Consider the following 16,790-nt stretch of genomic DNA (forward strand, 5'->3'; position numbering starts at 1 on the left):
TACTCTGCTGCTTAACACATCTGCTGCTCCAGCCTCTTCACATGCCGAGCGCATTTTCTTAAAAAAGCATCGCCTTCATAACAGTGATTGACGAAGCTCCTTTAGTTTTCACACCAGGACTTTTCAAACTACTGACTTACAAACGAGAGAAACCCGCAGAGAACTAGCAATGTGCTGAAACACAAGAGGGGCAGCAGCAGTAAGAGGAAGCTCCACGTTCTCTTATTAAACTTTTTAACCCACAAGGGTTTTATGACAGAACATCTCAGTGGTTTTAAAACCTAAACTTTTAAAGTCGTAGCGTAACGACCCATGCTAAGTACATTCTAGTGTGTACACAAAAATTGGAAACGCGCAACAACAAGGACTCAGAAATTAGATGTTATTGTGTAAACAAGATTTGTAATGTAGCAGAAGTTGGTTTGTTTAGTTTTATGTAGAGAAGGTAGCATTGAAAGATTTCTGTTGCGATCTGAAGCCTTTTCTTCTTTTGTTTTGCTACATCACTACTTGAGTTTTTATCACCCAATATTTTGATTCACTGAAAATCCAGACAAGTACAAACTCATTGAAAAAATTGAAATAAAGAGTGCTTTAGCTCATTTTTAGGTCTCTAAGGTTGTTTTCACACCTGAGGTGTTTAGTCCACTTAATGCTAACTCTGGTTCATGCAACGTTGAGGACATCTCAGAACCATTCGATATACATTATATTCTGTTTTCTACTTTCTGTATTTACATTTGGTTCTCCTGCCCTGGACGCATCCATCCAATTGGATTTAACATTCTCACCTGGTTTGTTAAGACAGATTCAGGTTTCTGTGTTTTTAAATCAAAGATAATTCATTATTTTGGTATTTTTAAGTGGTGATTTTTTGTTGTAGGGCTAACAATGTGATCAGTGAGGGAAAAACGCTGATGTCGTACAGGAACAAGTCGCCGACGATGAAGGACATTACTTGCTATTCTTGGAAAGGAGTAAGGTGGGCAACACAAACAACTTGGATGCTAATTTTAAAACTTGCGGTTTTATGATCTGCAAGTTTCTTAAAAATTGCACATCTTTAAGAAACTTGATCTTGTAGCTCTTGTTGTACAGAGCCACATTAAGTTGTGTAGCTCTGTAATTCTCCTTACGTCTTCATTGAAGTCAGCAGAGTTTCCTCTAGTATTGGTCAACCAAGCAGTATCAATCATAAGTTTACAGGCGTCTGCAGACCGTCTCCCATTATACTGAAAATATTCTGTGTCTGTTTCATTTATTGATGAATTGCTGAAGGAAATTCTCCTGATGAAAGTGCAGAAGTTGGACGTGCCGTTGCCAAAAAGTTTGACTGACATTGAGAGATGATAATTAATCCTGGTTCAACTATGAACCCAATTATGCTGAGCCTTTGGTTCAAGTGCGTTTACCAATTTCCTTCCTCAGTACTGGGAATCTGAAGCAGCCCATTAACAATTCTTCATGAACAGGGTCCTGTTCTCAACATGGAGCTCATTAAAATTGCATTGGGAAGGTGCCATTTTCACTTATTAGCTTAATTGTCAGGTCATGTAGATTGGAAGATGACAGTGAAGGTGTCTGTGCCAAAGGACATGCTAGTTTCATTCAGCCACTGCTGCTGCAGAGTATAGGTCATTAATTGTTGAATGTGCCACATATATGGGCCACATTAAGCCACAGACAAATTAAACAAGCCTGCTCATAAATTATGAGACAGAGACTGGGGCGCTCCATATATCACAGCCATAATAATCATCTATCATTGCGAGGCTGGAACTCCTTCACTTCAGCTCTTCTGGGTAAACGTGAAGCTTATTCTCTCAGCCGCTCTTCCATTGTCCCTTCATCGTGTGATGAAAGTGAGACATCACAGTTGATTTGACTACTTACCTCTGCCTTAACATCCTCAGACTTGCTTCATTATCCACCTAAGTTATGGTAATGTGTTTGAACTAAGTGTTTGGTTCCAATAAGCCTGTTAGTAGAGGGAGTAATAAAATATTTTAAAGAGCAAAGCATGAACCACAATGACCTTGAGAGCTTCTGCAGAGGAAGAAAAGAAACAAAACCCTTGTATATCTTTGGATTTTTCAACAAGTATCATTTCTTTGTGTCTCTATAAACTAATATTCTCATTCATGGGCGTCAACTTGTGTCTGAGGCATAGCAAGGATACGGTTTTCAAGACGCAGTCTGCAGCTCCACTCCTCCAAGGCTGGTGTCCAGCAATTTTTAGATGAATCTCTGCTTCAACACTTCATGATGAGGCTTTTGGAAAATGTCAGTCTTTTCAGATGTTCCTGCAAGGTGTATTTTTTTTTTCAGTTTAAATATGAAAATGTTTGTCATTACAGAAATTACAGTACCTTATATTGTTTTTAAAGACTAGACCAGGACAGTCAGAATAGTGAAACATCAGAGCTGAATGTCCCAACCTTCTCCAAAGAAGGGCTAAAATGCACAGGGGTGATGTGGTGAATATTAAAGGGAATATGTTTTGCAAATTTCTTTCTTTTCTTTTCTACTTTTTGTGCTTCCAGTTGAGTATTCAGTGCTTAAAAACCACTCAGTTAGTTTTTGGCTACAAGATAAAGACACGCTTATTGTATTGAGACATTTGAGAGAAAATCAGACAAATATGTTAAAAGGTTTTTTAATCATTTACACCGGTATCTGTAGCCATGCACAGCAATCGCATTAAAAAAAAAATAAATACAGAACTTATACTGTACTAGTAAATTTAGATCTTTTTTTGTTTCGAGAAGTATAAATAACAAAAGACTCAACGTGAGAAAGTAGGAAGCCAACTTTGTGGCTCTGGCAGGAACAACAAAGCGGTTACAGGTGTTGTACTGCATGCTCTCTTAAACCCTCCACTATGGCTCTCCAACAAAATATGAAAGAAAGGAAGTGAGAGGGCTGTGCACCATGCTGCTCAGGTGAACAGCTGGACTGTGGAATATTTGGCGGGCAGAAAGTATGAGGCACAGCTGGCTTTTAAGAGGAAGAGCTCCCCTGGAGCCTCTGGGAGGTCACAGCCTGCTAGGCCGTGAAGCGCTGCTCGGCAGGAGCCGTGTGTAAAGGCAGAAGGCCTGTGCCACTGCGTGCAGATGTTCCTCCCGCTCTGCTGGCTGCCTCAAAACACACACACACACACACCCACGCGCGCACACACACTGCACACAATGCACAACCCTTGGTGCGAGGATGATTTAACACATAGAGCCGACGCTATACAACAGCACCAAGACACATTCAGACATGTGCGCACTGTCTGCACCACCACGTCACTTTCTTAAGCCCTCCATAGCAACAACCACCACCTCTCTACTTGTGAGTGCTATTGCTGAGAAGCAGGAAAAAGGGACTAAATGAGCTCTCCAAGGTCTAAAACATGCAACCAAATAGGAAGGTGCCCCTCAAGTGCTTCATAACAGAGAAGCCTCTATTCATTACCCAGAGGAAAAGAAGCGTTACAGGACAAAGTAAAGATAAAAAAACGGAGAGGAGGGAAAAAAAACTCAAGGCTTCAACCTTCACATCCCTCAGTATTATACCTTGTTATGCATGTCTCTCACACTGTGCCACATTTGAATAGCACAAACACAATCAATAGAGGGGGGGGAAAAAAGTCTTTAATTCCTAAGCTGTTTGCTTTTATCGACCTGAGCGCTCCTCAGGGATAAATCCGCAAGGGATGAACAATGCAGTTGGTGGAAAACGTATCCAATGCCTGCGGTATTATTACAAAATACCTCATCGAATCATGTCAGTCAAAGCCGTGGAAGATTGAGGGCTATTCATTTCAGGTGGGGCTTGTAGCCGGGGAGATGTTGCCACTGGGACAGGTATAGTCATCAGCGGCCCTCCTGGCGGTGATGAATAGAGAAAAAGACAGAATGACTGGCAGGACTCAGTGAAGGACAACACTTTGCCGCGCAATCTCCTCCGTCTGTCCACCCCGACAAACCCTTTCTAACCCGGGAGACAAATCCTCCCGCTGACACCTATGGACAAGCACATCTGGCAACTAAGGTGCACCGAGGTTCACATTGACAGCCCCAATCAGCCACTTGGTATTCACCGTGCTGTCTCCCCCTATTCTCTGGCTCTGACACCGGAGCTGGAGAGGAGAGGAGGAGAGCGAGAAGCCGGCGGTGTGTGGGGTTTTTAAAGAGGAAATCAAATATTAATCAGCTCAATCACAGGCACATCACCACAACTGCAGTCTGACATTGATGTTCAATCAATCAAAGGGTCTAATTATGGAGATCACAATGAGGACAACAGAAGAATAGAAAGTTTGGAGTGAAGGATGACAACAGGGTCGTAAATATTGAAGCCTCATAGCAGAGCTAATAACTTCTGCATGAATCTTGTCTAAAGGAGCACATTACTGAGCCCTTCGTTAAGAGATTACTGTGTTTTTTTTGTTTTGCGGTTTTAAACCCTCCACATGGTTTCAGCAGCGGTTGTTTTATATGTATTGTTGGTTCTTTCGGGCCAACGTTAATTATGCACTACAAACTGGCCACAGGCTATATTACTGTCTACAGTGAAAATTAAATATTGATAAAGCTCCAGCTTTCACCCCAGATTTCATTGCGTTAACAAATATGTTTTGTTTGCGAAACAATTTGAATTTAATAATTCATCAAAAAAAAATTTGGTGGAGGCCATTATGATTCAGCGTGAGCGCCGCGCGGGCTGCAGATGTCAGGGATCATGTCTTCGCACTGACAATACATGGAAAGCCGGCGCCCTCTTTTATGCATTATTTAAAGCGGTTCTGGAGGTGGGTGTGGGCGGGGAGGGGTGGTGACATGGGCAGGGGGACTGATACCCAACATGTATAGAGGTGACCTGAGGCGGTCTGTCAAGAAAACCCACCGTGACGGAAATACAAAGAGGTATTTACACCCAAGTTATGTCCGGTTATTGTACTCGATGCTGGTTCAGGCACTCACCGGCCACTTTAATAGGTACACCAAGCTAGTAGTGGTTGATTCAGAACTGCCCTAATTGTTCATGGCACAGAATCACTGAGATGAATTGAGATTCTGGTCCATTTTGACATAATATCGCGACGCAATGACTTCAGATATGGCAGACGGACATGCATGACGCACGCTTGTTGTCCCACCACATCCCAAAGGTGGATGGAGATCTATTGGAGCGCAGCAGACTTTGATGTATTTTAAACCGATGTCTGACTCTACCATCTGAATGACGCAGCCGACATCAGATGCACTGTTTGTGGGGAAAAATTAATGATTAAAAATGCAAATTACCGTGGCTATTAGCACATAGCTGTATGATTTAATGATACAAAAATCCCTAAATCCTTGTATCCATGTGTTGTCTGTACCTGCTTATCCTTGCTGGAGCACACGGGGGCTGGCTCCTTTCTCCAGCAGTGATTGGCTGAGAGGCGGAGTTCTTCCTGGGTAGGTCGGCATGTCGACACAGAGTCAACAACGATGCAACAACTTACTCATACCAACTAAAGGCTTCCACATACTTCGGCATGCTCTGTGAACCGCGCAGTTTGTACACACTGTCTGCGGACAGTTTGAGTTTTCCTAGTGGAGCATACCGATTCCCTACATTTCTCTTGACAAATTCCTTTATTTTCCTGTATTTGATGAGCTAGTTGCACCACTAGCCTCGCTGTGTCTCCACCAGGACAGTTTGTTTGAACCAGGGACCTTCTGGCTGTAAGGCAACAGGGCTACCAACTTTGTCTCTGTGCAGTCCAATCGCTAAATCATACAATCTTTGTAACATGAGGGGGAGATGAGCAGAGTTTAAGCACTGTGTGAACCCCACAGTCTGAAGTGGAAAGTGTCACTGCATAACTCGAGAAAGTGCACATTTAACATGCATGTGATGCGACGGGCTCTACTTACCTCATTGCTAAAAGATGAACAGGAACACAGGAAACTACTGGTTGAGAAGTTTTTGTAATAAATGTGAGAAAGTGTTTACTAAACCACACAGTTGGAAATGTTTGGCTTTTAAAGAGGCTTTGTTAGAACGACTCTTTGGTCTTGGCCAGCCACTTTTAGCAGCTACCTGATCAAATTTTGTCCTTCGCATTTTGTTCTTTTTGCAGTGCTTTAACTTTTCCTGCTTTGTTTGCATGTGAACATTCTGGCCTTGGCTTCCTTTTCTTAGGTGCTATGCCATCACTGATTCAATGTCTGATGTGCATTCATGGCATTATACATCATAATGAGGGTCTGACTGTTGAAGCTCAGCTCAATTTCCCCAGACATCAATGCATTTTTGTGCAATTGAAGAGGGGTACCTAATAAAGCGGCCAGTGCGTGCTTTGGCCTTTTCTGCAAAGGGCTGTCCTTTGTAACCCTGAGCTATTTAATGTATGTGGGGGGAAAAACGGTTTTCTAGATGCATTTTGCTTCTTTTTAAGGCTTAAACTTATAGATCCCAAATGAATTCAACATGAATACTGGCTGTTTAAAGGTTAAAACCCACAGGGCCACAAATCCAGGCTACAGAGAGATCATGACATCCCAGCGGGCTGGAGCATTAGTCACCAGCTTCATGTTGGTCATAAATCTAACGTGGCTGAATCCTTTCTTGGCCTCGTACCACAAATGTATTCCACAAAACTGAAATTATTCGTTATTTGTCATCGCTCCGGTGAAAAGCGGGTGTAAACACTGGAGAATAAAAGGCAAACTCGGAGCATCAAAACCTTGTTGACCCGACTGTTGACTTCTGGAGGGAAGCCTTGGCTTGGCCTTCCGGTAGCAGCTGCGTTGGGGTTTCTGAATAGACGGGAAGCAGCGGCTGATGAGCGTGACGGCAAAAAGAGAGAAAAAGAGAGAGAGAGAGAGAGAGACAAGGGGAGCCGGTTGTGTTACACTTCCACAGGTCAGCCGTTCTAACTGGACTCCATTAATACGCCAGTCCACCTTGTGGCACACTTTACGCTTCAGTGCTCCGACCGCTTTGGGGACAACTTCACTGCCACTTAAGTCTGGAAAAGTGTAGGAAGGGCAGCAAGCCTAGGGCCCAAGAAGGAGATTTGTTCTTAAAATAGAAGAGAGGTAACATAAAAGTCACAAAGTTTCAGGCTTTTTGTGCTTTTGTTTAAATCTCTTTAGATGCTCCATGTTTATTTATATATATAATTTTTTTTAATAATGGAGAACAAAAAAAAACAAAATACACAGAAGTCGGAGCACTATTTTGTAGTTTAGTGATATTAAAAAAAACACAGTATTACAAAGTGTTACATATAATTATGCCATACATACAGCAGTACAGCCAGCTGACCAAATGCCCTGGAATTGGGTTGCTAGGTGATAGGCTGGGCTTTCCCTCGGTTGCTAGGTAACAAGCTGAGCTTCTGATTAGTGACGTTACATTCTGAAGGTTTTTTTCAAACGGCTCCTTTTCCAGACATCAAAAAGCAACTTATTCCTGTTTTTTGAATAAGTTCATGTTCAAAAAACATGAACTTGTTGCCAAAGCCTGGCTTGGTGTTTTTAGAAGCAGTATAAAGTACAAAAACATAACTTACCATATTGCATCTCCTTTAATATACGAGGTGTTATTTCCACTTTGTTTCTGCATCCCCTAATGTAGTTCAGGCGCTTTGAGTCTGAGTTTGTTTGTGAAGTTTGTAGTATTTTCTGACTCGTGCTCCTGATGCATCAGGATGCTCCCTCTTTTTGGGCCCGTGTCCTGAAGCAGGCTTTAGGGACCGGCAGGGGCATCATGGTGTAAATGCGTTTTATGGCCAGGCAGCTGCCGGGGGCAGGCTGTTTTTATCCTTTCTGGCAAAGTAGAACACGGCCACCTGCTTGGCGTTAAAAACCCTCAATGCTATGCTGGGCTTTATGGGCGCTCGCTCCATTCAAACAAAGATATACAAGGACGTGTGCGAGCGGGGCTGCCTGCTGCATATGGTGTGCACTTAAGCCATTCACTTGTGCCACAAGCATCGTTGGGAGCAAATCCTCGGCATCCTCCAGAGCTCCATGGGAACTGGAGGATGCTGCTTGGTCCGTGAACCCACTGATGAATTATTTTCCTCCTCAAGTCCGTGTTTCCCTTAGGCATGGCTGCATGTGTCACTCCTCTGACAACTCTGTTTGCCTAAGCTGGAGAAAGCCCCCTGATTATCACGAGACACTGGATGGAAGCAGTGCGACCTGCTGGGGATTCACAGACGATCACCTCCAGGATTCGCAGAAGTGAATGTGTTTTTGGGGCTGTGGAGGAGAGGGTAAGTAGCACTCAACCACCTGGCCCTCTGATAAACAAGTTCATGTATGAGGAAGAGCAAAACTGATTATTACAGGTATCTCTGAGAGCTTTCTGTCCCTCTCTCCCACTATCTCGCTCTCGCTGCGAGCAGCCGAACAAAATTACTCCCCGCCAGTGAATAATAAGGAAGTTTATGAAACGTGACGAATGCGACGGGGCTTTACATGAAATACCAATGAGGGAGGCGCCACAGCGTAACAAATGCTACATCCTAATATCAACAGTCACCTTGTGTTACTCCCTCTGCTCCTCGGAAGGACACATCACAGACGGGGGATGAACACACAGCGTGATGTGGTGACACTGACGATCGCAGTGTTGGCATGCAGGCGTAGGCAGGTGAGCAGGCACATGCAGCCAACATGCACAGGATGGCGGTGGGCGGGCGATACGCGGCGGCGGTGGGCTGGGGGGGCTGTTGTCAGTGTCACCTGAGGGCCGACACGCTGTGTGCATATTTAGTCACAGAAGGGGGGCAGAGGACGTGTGCAAACTACTCAGACACAGTTTGTGATTGTGTGTCAACTTTGACATCAGCGAGGTTCTGTTGATTAGTTACTGCAGAAAACACAAAATCTTAGCAGGTGTTTTTAGTCCGGTTTCTTTGTGTGTTTGAAATGAGACTAAAATAACTCAGACGTAACTTTTCAGCAAGACATAACATCTTAGTTTAAGTAAATAATTCCCCAATATTGATGAAAAAGTGCTTGTTCTATTGGCAGATTATTTCAATTGCAACATGGGAAAAATGTCGTATAATAAGTGAAATAATCTGCCAGTAGAACTGCTGCTTTTTCATCAATATTAAGAAATAGTTGACTCAAAACAGGCTCCTATATCTTTCTGAGAAGTTACAGTTAAGTTAATTTTCTTATTTCAAGTGGACTAAGGTATTCACACTAGAAACTAAACCAAAAATACTTGATAATATTTTGTATTTTTGTAGTATATAAGAAGTTTGTCTCACTTGCAGTAGATAACACCCTCCTTATCCAGCATCTCTATAAACATAATTGTAAAAAAAAAAGTTATTGCACCATTTCAGTTTTATGAGTAATATTCACTACACAGAGTGTTTATCTCTGTTAAATGTAATTATTTTAAGCTTTTCTGTCCGTCTCTGTTACGGATTATGGCTCTGCACACTAAACACACGAAACTGCTGCCAAATTCTTTGTTTGTGCACACAATAACTGTTACCATTACAAATATGTGCAAAACCTTGTCAATAGTCCGTTACTGTCGAGAAAATAAAATTTCCATTAAAATGACGCATAAATACGTTTGTTCGCACTAAATCATTAAAAAACGTGTTGTGCCACGTCTTTGTCGATTCCACCAGTAGTAACATCTGATTGTTGATCACATGACTTGATGTGAAAAAAGTGTTTCCATTGCAGTAGGAGGATCTTAAAGAGACAGAGGACAATTTCAAGGCGTCAAATACGTCTATGATGCGACGTCCAACTAAAGTTTTAGTACAACTAAAGGTAACATAGCTACTTAGTTGCGCCATTAAATTTTACTATGTACGTTTTATAGTACATAATACTCCCTGTTTAAGAAGAATCAAGTCTGCTCTGGTACGACCTGGACTAGCCATTAGCTTTAGACTCCGGGTTCAATTAGTCAGGATTCATGCTAAATAAAGACACCAAGAGTTCAGAACCTTTTATACCATTTCTCACTAAATGTCAGATTCACTGTGAAGTATATTTAGTAAAGAAACTTCTTATGGCTGATTCAAGATGGTTATGAAATATAAAGAAGCCCACATTTTCTTTTTTTCGTTACCTCAGCAGCGTAATAGCAGTGAAAACTGAATTCCTCTGAGTGGTGCTCAGCATTAATTACATTCTTCTGCTGCAATCATTGTGTAACCAGGGTTTAAACTGGGACAGGGCTGTCTGGGGCTCAGCCCACTGTCCAATGTAGTTGGGATTCAGCCATCATCAGAAGACGTATCTCTGGATCTAAAGATATTGCGACAATCTGTGACTCAGTCATGGTAGGGAGCTGCAGAGCTGTTTGAGTCTGAGAAGCCAGCAGGCTCCGTCATGCAGGACATATGGAAATATTTAGAGTAGTTTTCTCATCACGAAGCAGTCACATAAAGCTAACAGGCGTCCTGGTTTCAGTTCGTCAGGGGCAGTTAATATTATCGATACATTAACAGACAGAAAATAGGCTCTCTCTGTAACTCCAGTTAATTGCATTTGATGGTGAACATAACTGCTTGGCTTGGAATGTAGAGATTGCCATATTTTTAATAATTTAGCCAACTTGTCCTGATCAAAAGCCAAGAATATCCCTCAGTGATTTATGATTTAACTGCTTCTCAGACTGAGCTACAGACGCCCTGCAACCACAAACTTCAACGTATTTTGAGTTTCAAAGTGATAAACAGAAAGTTGTGCGTAATAGTGAGGAGGAAAGACGGTAATGTAGCGTTTTCTTTTTCATATGAATCAAAATCATAATAGTGTGGTGTGCCTTTGTAGTAAGCTGCATTGTTTTGTAGAACCACCTTTTGCTGCCAATTACTGCTGCAAGTCTTCGTCATGTTGTTGAAACATGAAAATGATCTAAAATGATCTTTAGTGTTTTAGCTCCTCCTCTATGGTTGGAGGTAAATGTGTTTTCTTTCAGGATCTCACTGCATTCATCTGATCTATCTTCACAGCTTGCCTGATCAGCTTTCATGTGTCCACAGTATGATGCTGCCACCTCCGTGTTTAGTGTATGGATTGTGCGTTTAGGATTACGTGCAATGTTAGATTTCTGCAGCAAATAACATTGGGCACAAATGCCTTAATCTTCACTTATCTGTTGGTTTTAGAAGACAACAGAAACATAGTCTTGATTAAACAATCGATGGAAAAATTTAATGGGTGGAAATTTTTTTCAAGGCATTGCATGTTATTGGGTTACATCCATCAGGAAATCTTCTGGGCAGTCCCTAAGTTGCTGCAGTGTAGCTGCAGTCAGGGCGGGGCGGCTTTGGTTCATTGAAGAGCTGAAAACATGGTGCAGAAAAACCCAACCCTGTAAACGGTTTGTCGGTAACATGCTGTTTAACAAGATGGAAGCTTTTTAGAGGAAAATGTGTTTCATAAGGCAGCTGACCGTCTTTATTTGAACCGTCAATCTTGAGTAAAATGTCAGAGCAGCTGATGAAACTTTTTATCATTTCCTAACCAACCACCGCGCATTGCTAAAACATCTGCTGTTTTTGTCTCTTTACCTAAACAAGCAGGTATGACCATTAATTATTTTTAATGGGTAGAAATGAATAAGTCTCCGTTTTTCTTGTTTGTATGTTTAGTGAATTTCTCCAAAATTTTAATCCTCAAAAGCTTAGCTTCAAATGAAACATTCAATATATATATATACAATTTTTTACTGGAAGAGTAACAAACTGCACATATTAATATTATTCAATTGATTTAGTTGACTTTGAAATAAAATTTTAAATTCAAGCTAATGTCTTTATATATGTAACACAGTTGTTGTTTTTTAAACCTGGATAAAAACCTCATGTTTCCTCGGCAGAACAAGATGGAAAAACAAGACAATTTCAACATTTAGATGTTTTAAATCATATAAAACTTCTACAACCAGACATCGCCACCTCCTTGTTCTATAGGCCTTTAAAACGGTTTTAAAATCTGATAGAGAAATAAAATAAAAAGTAATTGGTCCAAATATTGCATTGCTTTAGCTCTATTTGTAAAATAATAGATGTAGATTTTTTTTCTTTGCTAAAGTCTAGAGAAAAAAAAAATAAAGCACGTAATGTTGGGGATATTTCTTATTAGGCAAAGTTTTCATCTACATTGATGGAAAATGAAAGTAGTTTCTATGTAACACAGTCATCTATAATGTTGTATTTATATTTATTTGAAGTCCTAAATCAGCATTTTTAAAAAGGGCAATATAAATAAGCTCATTTATTTGTAAAATAAAACTTATTTGCCAAATATCCATGGACTGGGCACCAGTGTCTTCAACACCAATTTTTCAAAAAATTACTTTTAATATTGCAAAAAATATTTATTTTTGTGGTTTAAAGCCTTTTAACTAAGACAGCATAGCCCATGTAAGCCCCTCCTCCACCTGTTGCTACAAACTCTCTACAAACTGAACGAATGACAGCAATTTTACAAGAAAAAAAAATCAGGTTGTTTTTATTGAACTATTTCCGGTTGGGTTAAAATCAATCCTGTATTATTTTCTACACATATGAATACGTCTAGAAAAGTATCGTTTGTGTTTTTAAACAAGAGCAGCCAGACATTTCAGAAATCCAACTTTTGCACATTGAAAACCATGAAACTGCTTTTATTTTACCCGTGGTCATCATGCAGTGAGAGCATCAGATTGGCCGTAGTTTTCTGTGTTATACAATAGTGAGTTTTTCCTTCTGGGGCTGTTTATGTAGCTGAGCAGGTTTCTCTCTGTGGGTTACAGAACCTCGTGCTCATCCTGTTCCCTCTCACACTCCTGAACAGCTGAGTGACAAAAGCCTCCGCTGAGCAAAGTCATGTGTTCCCCTCTCTTCTTTATCTCCGGCCGCCAGTCCTCCCGCATGCTGCTCGTTATTTGCTGCTGTGTCCAACACAGATGAAAAACCCTCATATTTTTCTGCTAACTTGCACATTCTAAACCTCTCGGTGTAAAAAAGCAGTTGTGTTTCAACCGGGGCATTATAACGATCTCGGGGTAAGACGGAGAGCTGGAAACAGGAAGTCCGAGGCCTGCATGGAGCACCCTCCATTTTTTATGAGTGTTTTTTTTTTTTTTTTGTTTCTGTGTCGTGTGTGTTGGTGCGCGCGCCTTGTGTTTGTGAGGTCGCCCCTTTTATCCTCGTCTTTCAGGATGGAGAGTGTTTGTTTGTTTTTTTCCGCGTTCTCCGCAGGGACTATTTCAGCTGAGGGCAAAGAACACAGAGAAACTTTGAAAGAGCTTTTATGTACTTTTGAGTGAAATGATCCTAAGAAAGGCTTTTTATATATATATAAAAAAAAGAAATACTTTTTATTCAAGCTTCCACATCCAGAAGGGCACTTATTCAATTACCAAGCTCCCTTCTTCGCTTTTTACATCCATCAATCCGGCCTCTATTCTTAGGCCGGCTTCTGTAGTGTGTGTGTGTGTGTGTGTGTGTGCGTGTGTGTAGGAAATGCTGTGGGCATAGAGCATGAGCTTAGTTGTAAGCAATGTAGGGCATGTCAGTGAGTATGCAGTGAGTCAGTGATTTGTAACCACTTTTTGGCCATATTGTAGCTTCAAATGATCGCCCAGCCAGAATAAAAGAAAACATGCAGTCTTACTAATCTTACTCATGTTGAAAGTTTCTTTAAAAAAAAAAAAAAGAAAGAAAAGTTTTCCACCTTGTTCTTTTTCCTTCTTTTTTCTTGCTTTTTAAACCCTTATGTCTCATTTTGTCACGTTACAACCACAGATCTTGATGTAGTTTTAGGAGATTTTCACAGAATCTAGTGCGTTGCTGTGAAGTGGAAGGAAAGTGATACATTATCAGCTCTCCAGAGTTAAAACACCTTCCTCTGCAGTTCTTCTGAGTTTTGTTTCTGCCAGTTTTATGCAGTCACAGACTTGCATTACTGCCCAATCTTCTTTGCAGAATACCTCAAGAGTGTGTCTTTGAATAGCAGTTTTCAACTCTTGCCACAGATTCTCAATTTAGATGGAAGTCTTGACTTGGACTAGGCCGTTCTGAGTCTCTGCTTGGCTGTTTAGGTTCGTTGTTCTACTGAGATCTTCTAAATGTTTTTTTTTTGTTTATTTTTTTCAGGATTATTCAGTTCATTTTTTCTTTTGTAATAGAAGATGCTCCATCTATTCTTAAACAATTAGTTTGACAGCATTGTGAGTTTCCAATAGGAATGATGAATGGCAACAGCGTGACGGGCACAATCAGTACGCACTGCACGTTGTTCAAGACGCTAAAGGAAGCAGAAAGCGTCGCCATAGCAATCGCTGAAAGCACGTCTAGGACTACGTAAAGCTAAATCACAATCACAGCGCTCCGTGTCAATAGCAACTGGGAAATAGAAAATGTTTTTCTGAAGACGCTGTAAAGACGAAGCTCGTTACTGAAGAGACGTGGAGAAATTTTAAGACAAAAGTTTGTGGTAAAATTAGTAAAACATCAGCATAAAGACCTTTTTGAGGCATAAATATAATATTTTAACTTTTCTATTTAGTAATATTTAAATCTCATTCTCATGAACGCAACATCATGTCTCGTATTCTGACTTTCAGGTATGGCTGCTCTAGAAAATCATTCTCATTTCTAATGCGTTTCTTTAAGACACCAGTCAAAGAAGCTAAACTGGACACAGTAGCTGCAGTCATATTTTCACATTTGATACTTTCATTGAACAGAGAAGACAGTAAAGCAAACATCCTCACAACACTGTTTTAAACATCATTAATTGGAATGTATCAACAATGATAAATCAGAATGAACGATACAATACGATAAACGATACAATAAATACCATGAGATGCCTGGAATATTTTACAGCCTAACCAGCTTTAAATTTCCTCTGACCCGTCTGCTGTTTGTTCTCTCTCTCCAGCGAACAGCTGGATTTATGCTGAAATATTGCACACAGATGGATTCTTATTAAAAATGCAGGTGGTTGCACATGACTTCATTTCCAGGTGTCGGAGTGAAAGAGACCTGAATACAGATCCATGCCACACTATTTAGATTTTTACTTGTAAGAATGTGCTTAGATAAAACCCTCAACAGTCCCATTGAGGTTTTCTGATTGAGCCGTCAAAATGTGAGAGCCACTTGGTATTAATGCCCTGCAATGAGACTGCAGCAAAGTAAAAATAAACTCGTTCTGTCGCCCTCACTTTGGCTTCTCGACTCGCTTTTAACTGCTGCCTCGTCTCTCAGTAGCCCAAGAAGCGAAAGGCTCCCACAGGTTTGACAGATAAAAGTCTCTGTGCTTCATTTTTGTTTGACATTTTAGCTCCCAGAGAAAAAAAAAAAAAAGTTTCCTCCCTTTCTTTCCCTCCTTCGATCTCATAAACACACACATTCGGCGCTCCTGTTGATGCGGGTCCATCTTCTCTCCTCCTGTCCATCTTCCAGGCAAAATGGGGCCTCAGACAAAGGAGATGGAGGCTAACTCAGTGATCTGAATCAAATGGCAAGAAGAGGAGGGTAGCGGAGGAAGAGAGGAGTGATGGGTGCCAAGGAGGGAGCACGGGGGAGGCATGAGGGGCTAGATGTGTATTTTTTCTGACAGGTTGAAGCCTCCTCTGAGCTGACCCTCTCCCTGCTGGGAGACATGTCTCCTGGATGTGGGTGGGGTGAAGCAGAATGGAGAATAGGAAGAAACTATGAAAAGGAGCAATGAACTGTTATGATGGGGGGGGAGGAGCCTGGCTGAACGCGGCAGTAATAATCGGTGAGCCGGTGCGTGTATTCATCTTGCTGACACGCAAACTCTTCCTCCTGCGTATCTTTTATGTTTTCCTTTTTTATTAAACGTCTCAGGTTAGATTAAAACCAAGTAGTTAGTGCACAAATGTTGAGGTGAAGTGACACAGAAGACTCGACTGCTGTCCGGATCATTTTAAAACTTCATGTTCTGCAAAAGAAAGTATTGATTTGTTAGCAGAAACACTCCAGTCAGGCAGACTGGACAAATACGGTGTCGAGTGACTTCCAGCGACCGCTTGGATGAGAAGAACAAACATGGTTAAAAAAAAAAAAAAGAAGCTAGATCACTGCTTTGAGGCGCCAAGGGAGTCTTTAAATGTGCAACAGAGGAGTAAAAAAAAAAAAAGGTAGATATCCTCAAAAGGTTCTTGGAGGAGTTCAGAACCGATTCGTTATTCATACCGGAGAGAAGATCAGAGTCTCGAGTACAGAGAGTTAATTATCTCATCTTTCTGTGCAAAATAAATCTGGTTTTAAAAAGACACATTTTCCTCTTCCCACCCTCCCAATTATAACCAGAAACTAACTAAACTCATAGGCCACTTTATTGGGCACACCTTGTTCTCTTGCTGCTTTAATTCGCTTGTCCTCTCACTTCGGAGCAAAAGGGGACGGTGGTTGATTGTCGGGTCTTTGCAGAAGCAGATGAGATCGGTGGATAAGACCGGTTTCACATGTAAGAATCGGTTGATCACCAGTTATCCAAAACTCAGGAAATTGGGGCAGATTGAGTTTTAAAACCACTTTAGCATCTCACATGCTAAACTGGTTTTAAAATCATCTTTCTGTATTTAATATATGTGCTAAAATGTAATCTGATAAAATAATTATGTTAAACTGCAGAGCTGAGTAGTAGAATGTTCTCTCACACGGTGTGACGTCGCCTCTGGTTCTTATTTAAATGACTGGACAATCATAGTGCATGCTTTTAGCCTCTCACCGTAAACATTAACTGATGATCTGATCATTTACATCTGACATGAAAAGGCTGTTTGTTTAA

At 41.1% G+C, this 16,790-nt stretch overlaps 1 long non-coding RNA gene across 1 annotated transcript in view; it reads left to right on the plus strand.

Moving 5' to 3' along the window:
• Positions 1–875: 875 nt before the first annotated feature.
• Positions 876–16,790, plus strand: part of LOC106964255 (uncharacterized) — a 28,858-nt gene continuing 12,943 nt past the window's right edge. The window contains exon 1 of the long non-coding RNA XR_001428356.1: positions 876–982. This is a non-coding gene — a long non-coding RNA (uncharacterized LOC106964255). The remainder of the gene's footprint in view (positions 983–16,790) is intronic.

This window comes from Poecilia latipinna, unplaced genomic scaffold (assembly GCF_001443285.1).
Source record: "Poecilia latipinna isolate Pla-1442-1.1 unplaced genomic scaffold, P_latipinna-1.0 Scaffold1646, whole genome shotgun sequence".
Taxonomy (NCBI): Eukaryota; Metazoa; Chordata; class Actinopteri; order Cyprinodontiformes; family Poeciliidae; genus Poecilia; species Poecilia latipinna.